Source organism: Gadus morhua, chromosome 10 (genome assembly GCF_902167405.1).
Source record: "Gadus morhua chromosome 10, gadMor3.0, whole genome shotgun sequence".
NCBI lineage: Eukaryota > Metazoa > Chordata > Actinopteri > Gadiformes > Gadidae > Gadus > Gadus morhua.
The window spans coordinates 22,763,883-22,773,882 of NC_044057.1; positions in this window are offsets into that span (position 1 = coordinate 22,763,883).

Here is a 10,000-nt window from a genome sequence, read left to right on the forward strand (position 1 = left end):
AAATAATTATTAAGAAAAGACGGATGTAGAGTTTTTTTTTGATAGAGGGCATTAAAGCGAGCCCAGGGGCATGGGGCTACAACCAGGCTGTGCTCCTGGCTTCCTTCCAATTACATCAGAATGAGACAAATGTTTCATCGCTTGAAGACGCAACAACCAGCAGCTCTAGAATATTCTGTTTCCTTTGGCTCTCCTCACCCCTCCCCCACCCGCCCACTCTCTCTCTCTCTCTCTCTCTCTCTCTCTCTCTCTCTCTCTCTCTCTCTCTCTCTCTCTCTCTCTCTATCCCCCCTCTCTCTCTCTCTCTCTCTCTCTCTCTCTCTCTCTCTCTCTCTCTCTCTCTCTCTCTCTCTCTCTCTCTCTCTCTCTCTCTCTATCCCCCCCCTCTCTCTCTCTCTCTCTCTCTCTCTCTCCCCCCCCCCTCCCTCTCTCTCTCTCTCTCTCTCTCTCTCTCTCTCTCTCTCTCTCTCTCTCTCTCTCTCTCTCTCTCTCTCTCTCTCTCTCTCTCTCTCCCTCTCTCCCTTTCTCTCTCTCTCTCCCTCTCTCCTTCCTGTGATAGCAATTTAATTGGCAAAAAAATAATACCTCACATACTATTATTATATTCAGTATTTCCAGGGACCAAAATCGAAATTGGATAATTGAAACTATCTTGTTAACGATTCCATTATTCCACTTTTTGTGCTTTTCACCTTCCGGGTGCAGAAGTAAACACACCCAACATATAACCGGCCACATAATCCAGCCATTCTTCATTTCATGTCTCTGTTGTTGCAAGCTTATGCCATAAACTGCCTGCCACAAGAAACCTTAAGGCTGTGCATTGAGATTTCATCCGTCATTTATATCGATGATTTCCGTGCGACTATACCACCTAAACGACCACAGTCTTGCTGAAAGCAGCAGTTCCACTTAACGGGAAATCAGTGTACCTCTGTCGGTTGCTAGGTAACTGCATATGAACTGGCATTGCAATGCAGCACAACAGATGTCTACATAATTGGAACCATTAAGGGCTTTCAAAAAAAACGTCATTATTGCGGTCATATTCATCTCCGTAAAGGCCCCGGCACTCCCCAACATGTATTTAAACAGTTTGGGTTAATGAGTGGAACACGCAGGAAACACTTGCATGTCCTGAATCAACCTGGATGGATTCCCATCACGAGTGGATTTAAACCATGATGGATTGATGATCACAACTACCTCTTAATTAAGGCAATGTTCTTTCTAGGATAGGAATAAATCATGTTGTGCATGCTAAGAGGGAGAGAGAGAGAGAGAGAGAGAGTCCCAGAGCCCACGGTATAAGCATTGCCTGTGTGGCTGACCAGGCTATATATAGCTCCAATAGATCCGATAGCGCTTTGCCAGAGACAGCAAGGCAGAAAGTAGGTTAAGCAGGTTAGGGATGCCTGCTATTTGCATTCAGGACCGTGGACAGTGCCTCAACCCGACAGGGTGCTGAGGCTCACACAAAAACACCCCCGTTTAGCGGTTGGCTAGGGGAAAGCCCGCTGTGAGAGGATTTCAGCAGCTCAGCAGCCAGGGACGCGGCTCTGAGGGTGTTGTTGTTCACCGACCCACGGAGATTCAACACACTATGAATATGTTCACACGCCCCACACCAGCAACGTTCAGAACCTATAGGATTCATAGGAGACTTTATCCGGAGGCGGTTGGCTTTTTATTATTCATGAAATGCTTTTATCCCGACCGATTTACATCTCAGGGCCTTTCAGCTGGGAGTCTAACACCCCTTACCACTAGACTATTCTTCATGCAGCCCAGAAACGCCTACATACATCGCCAGAGCTCAGACATGCAGACGTCCGTCCACATCAGGTGAACGTGTGTGGTATTGTCCCATGGGGGAGGGCAAGGGTGTAGGCTTGACATCTGTGTCGAAACACGTCTCCTCCCTGTTCTCCGAGAAGCCTGCCAGGATGTAGGGCTTCCCCGATGTAGGGTCACCCCCGCCTGTTTCCCCAACCCCCGTCACCCTCCCTGCTCTCGTCCCCCCCTCTTGCCTTGACACCTCGCTCCTAGACCCGTCCCTCCTGCTGATGCTTCCTCTAGCAGCCTCGCTCACTCTCTGTCTCTTGCTCTATGTGTGTCTCTTTCTCCCTTTTTCTGTGAATTTCCCCTCTCTCTATCCGTCCCTCTCTCTATCTCCATTACTTTCACTCGCAATTTCTCTCTCCGGCTCAGTCAGTCAGTCTCTGTCACCCTTCCTTAACAAAATATTCTCCCCGTCTCTCTCACTCTCCCTCTCCCCCTCTCTCTCTCTCTCTCTCTCTCTCTCTCTCTCTCTCTCTCTCTCTCTCTCTCTCTCTCTCTCTCTCTTCGCTCTCTCCCTCTCCCTCTCCCTCTCCCCCTCTCTCTCTCTCTCTCTCTCTCTCCATCTCTCTCTCTCTCTCTCTCTCTCTCTCTCTCTCTCTCTATCTCCCTCTCACTCTCTCTCTCTCTCCCTATCTCTCTCTCTCACTGCCCCCCCCCCCCTCCCCCCTCTGTCCTCTCTATCATCTCCCTCTCAGAGTCACACACTCAGCCAGAACAATAGTGAACACAACCACGGAGGCGGGAGAACAAAGCAACCAACACAGGCGTGTGTACGTGTGCAGGACCTCAGACACAGAGACTGTAATCTCCAGGAAGATCCCATTTGGCAGACCAGCTGCCAGTGTGGATCACAGGAAGACTGAAGCTCTGGTGCCCACAGGGTGGCAAGCTGTCCATTCCCTAGTCCTGTCACACACAGACACACACACACACACACACACACACACACACACACACACACACACACACACACACACACACACACACACATACACACACACACACACACACACACACACACACACACACACACACACACACGTAAACCTGTAAACACACACACACACACACACAAACACATACACACACATGTAAACCTGTAAACCCACCAATCACGCGTGCACACACACACATCCATGCGCGCACACACACACACACACACACACACACACACACACACACACACACACACACACAAACACATACACCTGTAAACACACTCTCACACACACACACACACACACACACACACACACACATACACACGTAAACCTGTAAACAACCAAACACAGAGACATGCAGACACATACACACACACACGCACACACACACACACACACAAATGCACATAAACCTGTTACCTTGCAATCACACGCACACACACCCACACACACAGCGAATAGCACAAACGCGCATGCGAGCACACGTTAACCGGAATTCTTGCATGCACGCAGTTTAACACAAACAAGATCTAGTAGTCATCTATAAGAAAGATGAAGACAGAAACACCCTCTCTAAAACAAACCAAGTCACATGAAGTCAGATAGAACGAGACATGTGCTCACAGACACACACCCTCACACTGTTTTTCTCTCTCCACCTCTCCCTCTCTCTGAGGAGGATCTCAGGTGGGGATTACTCCCCGCTGCTGAGATGTACAGCTCTTTAAAAATAGTAACACACCCTCGAGCCCACCTTCAGCTACATACTCATCTGAGCAAGGCTATGTTTTGACTGCTATGCAGGCCCCTGTTGACCCGGACCATGGCTGCTATACTGTGGGAGTTCTGTTGTGCAGTAGCCTTAGGGAGGGGATACGCTACTGGTGAGGTATGGTAGAGATAAATCAGGAGACAGCTCAGGGGAACCATCACTTTATCAACATTTCTGGATGCAGAATTGAAATGGCCCCCTTTATGTTGAAGAATATGGGATGGTATTTGATAAGGTGGTGATTTTCAGCATTGGTTATATATGTTCTGATATGTATGCAAAACAGTAGAATACCATTACATATATAATGCACGATAGCTGAAATCTATATCAAATGTAGATCTCATCATTAGTGAGTTCACTTACTTATTGCCTTAGGACAACCGATGCAACTAAGCAACTAAGCTAACTCCGGCAGATTTATATTGATACTCTGGCTGACATGTTGATTAATGTGCAATGTCCTAATCAAATAAATAAAATAATAATAATTAATGTATCCATGTATGAATTGATCTAAAACTTAACATACACTGAAACAATCATGTCTTTATACAAAAGACTTGAACACTCGCAATCTGTGTACCTCTTTGTTTGTATAACTTATCATATACCACCACCCTCTGGTGAAAGTGAGTATTACAAGATAAAATTTCGTGTTTTTAGCATTCGCAACTTAATTGGTTGAAAATGTTTTCCGCATGTATTTCTTGCAAAACATTACATTAGTAGGTTGCTTTAATAAATTAATATTTAAGAAAAATATTTGAAAAGAATGATATTATTACAGAAGAATAAACAAATATATATAGTCATTATTTAGCCACATATAGCACTTATACGTTGAATTATTATTACTATAATAACTCATTCATTTCAATAACAATAATTGTATCATCCTCAGCATCAACATCGTCAAAACCAACGTGCTCGCCGTAGAGCTTTGGTGTGGAACGCGCACTTGTACGTGTGCTTGAGCCACACACACACACACGGCACACACACACACTGCCAGCACGTGACAGTATCCATACAGGCTCCATGTCTGGCCCCTGAGTTCCCAGCATGACTAATCATCCCAGTGTGGACTGGGGCCGTCCGCACCCTGGGGTGGGGGGGGGGGGTTAGGGGTTATTGGAGGCTAAACCATATGCTACAGTAGGGAGCGGAAACTAGTAATCATATTCAGGTTTTTTTTATCGATGAGCATGTTCTCACACACACACACACACGCATCACACACGCAGACACACACACACGCATCACACACACACACACGCATCACACACACACACACACACACATGCATCACACACACACAAACGTACACAATCACACATGTACACACACGCTAACACTCTCACACACACACATACACACACACACACACACACACACACACATGCGCACACACGCTTTCACTCTCAAACACACACACACACACACACACATACACACACACACACACACAATCGCACACACACACACACCGTTCCATGTGTACAATAACATGTTACATAATGATGCAGTCAGCTCAGTAAAACAGATGGAAACGCAGACTAAAGCAGTCATCACAGTGAAACAGTCCAATGATTCACTCTGCAAAATTCAACTCAGCAAAACAATCAGCTCAGTAAAACAGTCCACCCAGTGAAACAGTCATTCCAGTGGCCCAGCCAGCTCAGTGAAACAGCACACTGCAGGATTCATAGCATCAGGTCTGCTCGAGTCAGCCATGCTTCAGCAGTCACCCAGCACGTCAGGAGACAGAGGGCATGTCTCTTCATTAAGAACCTGTTTCACCACTGTGCCAGCTCTCTCTCTCCTCTCTCTCTCTCTCTCTCTCTCTCTCTCTCTCTCTCTCTCTCTCTCTCTCTCTCCTCTCTCTCTCTCTCTCTCTCTCTCTCTCTCTCTCTCTCTCTCTCTCTCTCTCCCTCTCTCTCTCCTCTCTCCCTCTCTCTCTCTCTCCCTCTCTCCTCCCTCTCTCTCATTCTCCCTCCCTCCCTCCCTCCCTCTTTCCGCTCCTCTCTCTCTCTCTCTCTCTCTCTCTCTCTCTCTCTCTCTCTCTCTCTCTCTCTCTCTCTCTCTCTCTCTCTCTCTCTCTCTCTCTCTCTCTCTCTCTCTCTCTCTCCGCTTCACACGGGCTATGTTGCTCGGACAAAAGCATCTCATAAATTCAACACTTTCGTCTATTCATCTGTTGCCTATCCATTTATCCATCCATTCATTTATTCATTCTTTATTGTCTCCATATTGAATGTAATCCAAATGGAAACAATGACAGGGGGACAACAACCAACTTCATACACGCATGATTTGAACATAAGCCCACACGGACACACACAGTCACACACATATCCATAAATGTACATGCACATGCAAGCAAGCAAGCACAAACACACATGCCAACACCGAGACACCTAAGTGCAAACACACACGTCACACACACATAGATCTAACGCGCGTGTGCGTACATACGCACACATGCATAGAGACAGAATAACACACACTTGCTAAGACAGACAGACACACACACACACACACCCATACAAGTTTACAAACAGACCCCAAACAAAACTCCAATTAACACACATGTGCAGAAACCTCATCACTAGCGTAAACAACAAGTAGTGATGGTGGGATGTAGTGTTTGACCCGGGACGGCCTGTTGTCTTCATGAACAGCAGCTCAGCTCTCTCTCCACGCACACCATCAATACTAATGACATCAGGAAACAAAGTCTCACTATGGCAACGCCCTGGGCCTGGCCCCAGCCCCCACACACACACACACACACACACACACACACACACACACACACACACACACACAAACACACACACACACACACACACACACACACACACACACACACACACACACACACACACACACACACACACACACACACACCCCTTTCGGAGCTACCGGAAGAGAGGAGAGAAAAGACCCACCACGCATGGTGGGCCTGGGGGGTTGGGGTGAAAATGAGTGAATGAGGAAAGAGGGAGAGCAGGTATAGCAGAGTGGAGAGACAAACGCAGAAAAACAGAAAGAGAGAGAAGGGGTGGAGGTGGCGAGGGGTAGGGAAGGGAGGACGGGATGGAAAGAAAGACAGAGGAAGGAAACGATTAAGTCCAGACGCCAGGAGCCAAGACGTCAGAAGTCAGACAGATTGGAACAGTATAAAGTAAGAGTAGAGAGCGACTAGGAGATCCAGGAGGAGGGTGAGCTCTTAAATGGAGGGGGGCTATGGAGGGGTGATGGTGGACGTGGTGGTCCTGGTTGAGGGGGGGGGGGGGGGGGGTCACTAAGGAGCCAACGGAGGAGAGTGCTTGGTATGGAAACAGGCACGGCAGTGTGTCTCAGCCAAGTCTTTAGATTCCCCTCCGCCAGAATGGAGCTCTCTTCTCCCAAGATCTGCACCCTCTTCTAAACACCCCCACCCAACACACTACAACACACACACACACACACACACACACTACACACACACACACACACACACACACACACACACACACACACACACTACACACTACACACACACACACACACACACACACACACAACACACTACAACACACACACACACACACACACACACACACACACACACACTACACATACACACACACACACACACACACACACACACACACACACACACACACAACACACAACACACTACACACAACACACAACACACTACACACAACACACTACACACACACACACACACACACACACACACACACACACACACACACACACAAATGCCACCCACCCTCACCCCATCACCCTAATTCATCCAATCTAATGTTCTCCCTCAGATTAAATTTGTTGTGTGTGCTCAATCACCTTGATGCCAGTGCTCTTGAGATTAATTTATATTAAGTGTGGCTCTAGGGCTATAAACAAATCTACATACAATACTGTCATTTGAGAATTTTCCATCATACGTTGATGCTTTGAAATGTGAGCCAATAATTCGGTTTCCAAAGAGTGCTAGTAAGATGCTGCTTTTGGTGGGCCTCTTACAAAGGGGCAGTAGGTGTAAGTGATTCTGTATGGGATTTAAAGCATGTCTCTCGTGAATGTCTGTGAATCTGTCTGTCAGATGAGCTGACAAGCGGAGCGGAGAGCTGTTGCAGTCATGTCTACATAATCCCTAATCCCACTGGAGGAGAGGGGGGGGGGGGGATGGTGGTGGTGTCTCTCAACGATGGATAAAGTGGGAAGAGCAGAGGTCCATTTCTAACATGTATTAAATCAGAGAGGTTATGCATAAATAACAAACATGTGCTGACTAAGGGATACAGTTCGACTTTGTTCGAAGGCCGGGAAATCAATGTTGCGTGCGGAATTAATTCAGAAGGCTCGAAAAAATTAGACTTGGGACTATTTGAGCTCAAGGCTCATTCAAAGATACCCGAACCAAAGAATGCAGAGCAGTTGAGTGTCATAGGTTCTGGGTTCAATGTCCGAACTCTACTTGTATGCATCCTAGAGCTAGATGGCTAACCCCTACCTGCTTCTTACTGGCATCTGAATTCATCGTAGGCTACTTTAAACGAGAGTATCCAGGCAATGAGCAAGAGCCATCTTGTTGTTGTAGGTCACGTGATCAGAGGAGGTGTATGCGAGAGTCGATGTGTGCAGGTCATCGCCAAGGGCATGAGAGGAAGGCTGGGTAGTGGGGGAGGGGCTCCTGCACACCAATCAGATGCCCCCTGACAATGACAGTAAATTCAACAACCAATAAGAAACATTTTTAGAATCAAAATGCCCAGTTTATCTCAGGGTAAATTCAATCTCTTGAAAACAAAACAGCTGTGGCGATTCTGTGCCATCTATTCACTGCAGTTTAGGCTGTAAATATCAGAGATACCTCTCATTCATAGGAGTGACAATTATAAAATATTACATGAAAAGACCTGGAAACATGACCTGCAGAACAGAAACACAGGGCCGAGTTACAGGGGAAAGTCAATACCCAGTCAATGGGCTTCCTTACTAAATAATTCCTGAGTCCATAAATCATTAACAATACATTATTACCCTTTATCGCTCACTGCGGGGCTTTGTTATATTTCTTATTAACGATCTTCATGAGGACTTGCACTGTTAACACAAGAAACTGTGAGAACACACAGCAACACACACAACACACTGGCAGGACACAGAAAACAATCCTTTTAATTTACAATGATTTGAGGCAGAATAACGGCCGACCAAATGCCGAAGTGCATCCAACCATGTTCCTAAAATATCTAACAGTAAGCAATTTCATTTTCTTTGTAAAACGTAAGGGAAAATAAACTCTTCTCGACGCGATATAGAGCGACGCGATATATTTAACCAAAAAATGCACTTTAATTTTTTTAACCAGGATTACACATACCAAGGTAATTAATACCCACGGCAGTAGAAAACTGCATGGACTTCCTGCTCCAGATAATGAGTTGATGCATCCAAAAGTGATGAATAACAACCTGGTGAACCAGGAAGAACACAGAAACTACAGTCAGAGAGGGAAAGAGGGATGAGGATGTGAAAAGAAAGCGAGAAAAAGAGAGATTGTGTTATGTAAATAAATAACGGGAAGCGCTTCTTAAAACCACTCAATAATGTTCACTCTGACTAATTATCTTACAAGCACTTTCTAGCAACCCTTGAATTATCCTATGTTTATTTTTGAACTAAATGTGTTCTGTATCATAACTCCTCCTTGTTTTCTGAACCCAACACCATGCATAAATCAAGTTCTGATTCCAAACTTTGTGTAGCAGGCGGTAAATATTTTTTGCATTGAACTAGGCTACTATTCATCTTGATCAAAGTGTGCCGTAATTAGCCACCCATCATGTTTGGCAGGTGCTTATATCCCCACCGACCTGAGAATTAAAAATGAGTTTGAAAACAGTCAATATTTGAGTAACTACTAAAGCATTCACGATACATTTTTGGTTAACAACTGTACAAAATGCAGTGAAAGGGAGTAGATAAAGGTGACGTAAAAATAAGGTTAGTAGTTTTGTACTTTAATGGCATTCTATAAATGCATACTGATTGCATTACAGAATATATAGCGTGATACATTGTGGCCCTGCCTTGAAGTATCTATATGCACAGTCACAAAGGCTGTACGCATATAGATCTCTCCCCAAGGGGACTGACGGACAGACATTAAAACACAAGCCAACCTCGGTACACCCCCGCTCTCTATCTATAGCATGCGCTCCAGAATGTGTGTGTTGTTTCCTTCTCCCTCTCAAATTGACCGGAGGAGATCGATAACGCTACCGTACGAACACAACCCTGATGACTCAGCCAGAAAACACAGCACAGTATTGGACAGATTTGCTCGGAAACCACAAAAGTTATCATGATGGCGTGACCTAGGCATATAGGCTGTGGCGTCCAGGGCAGATAGATGTGTGGC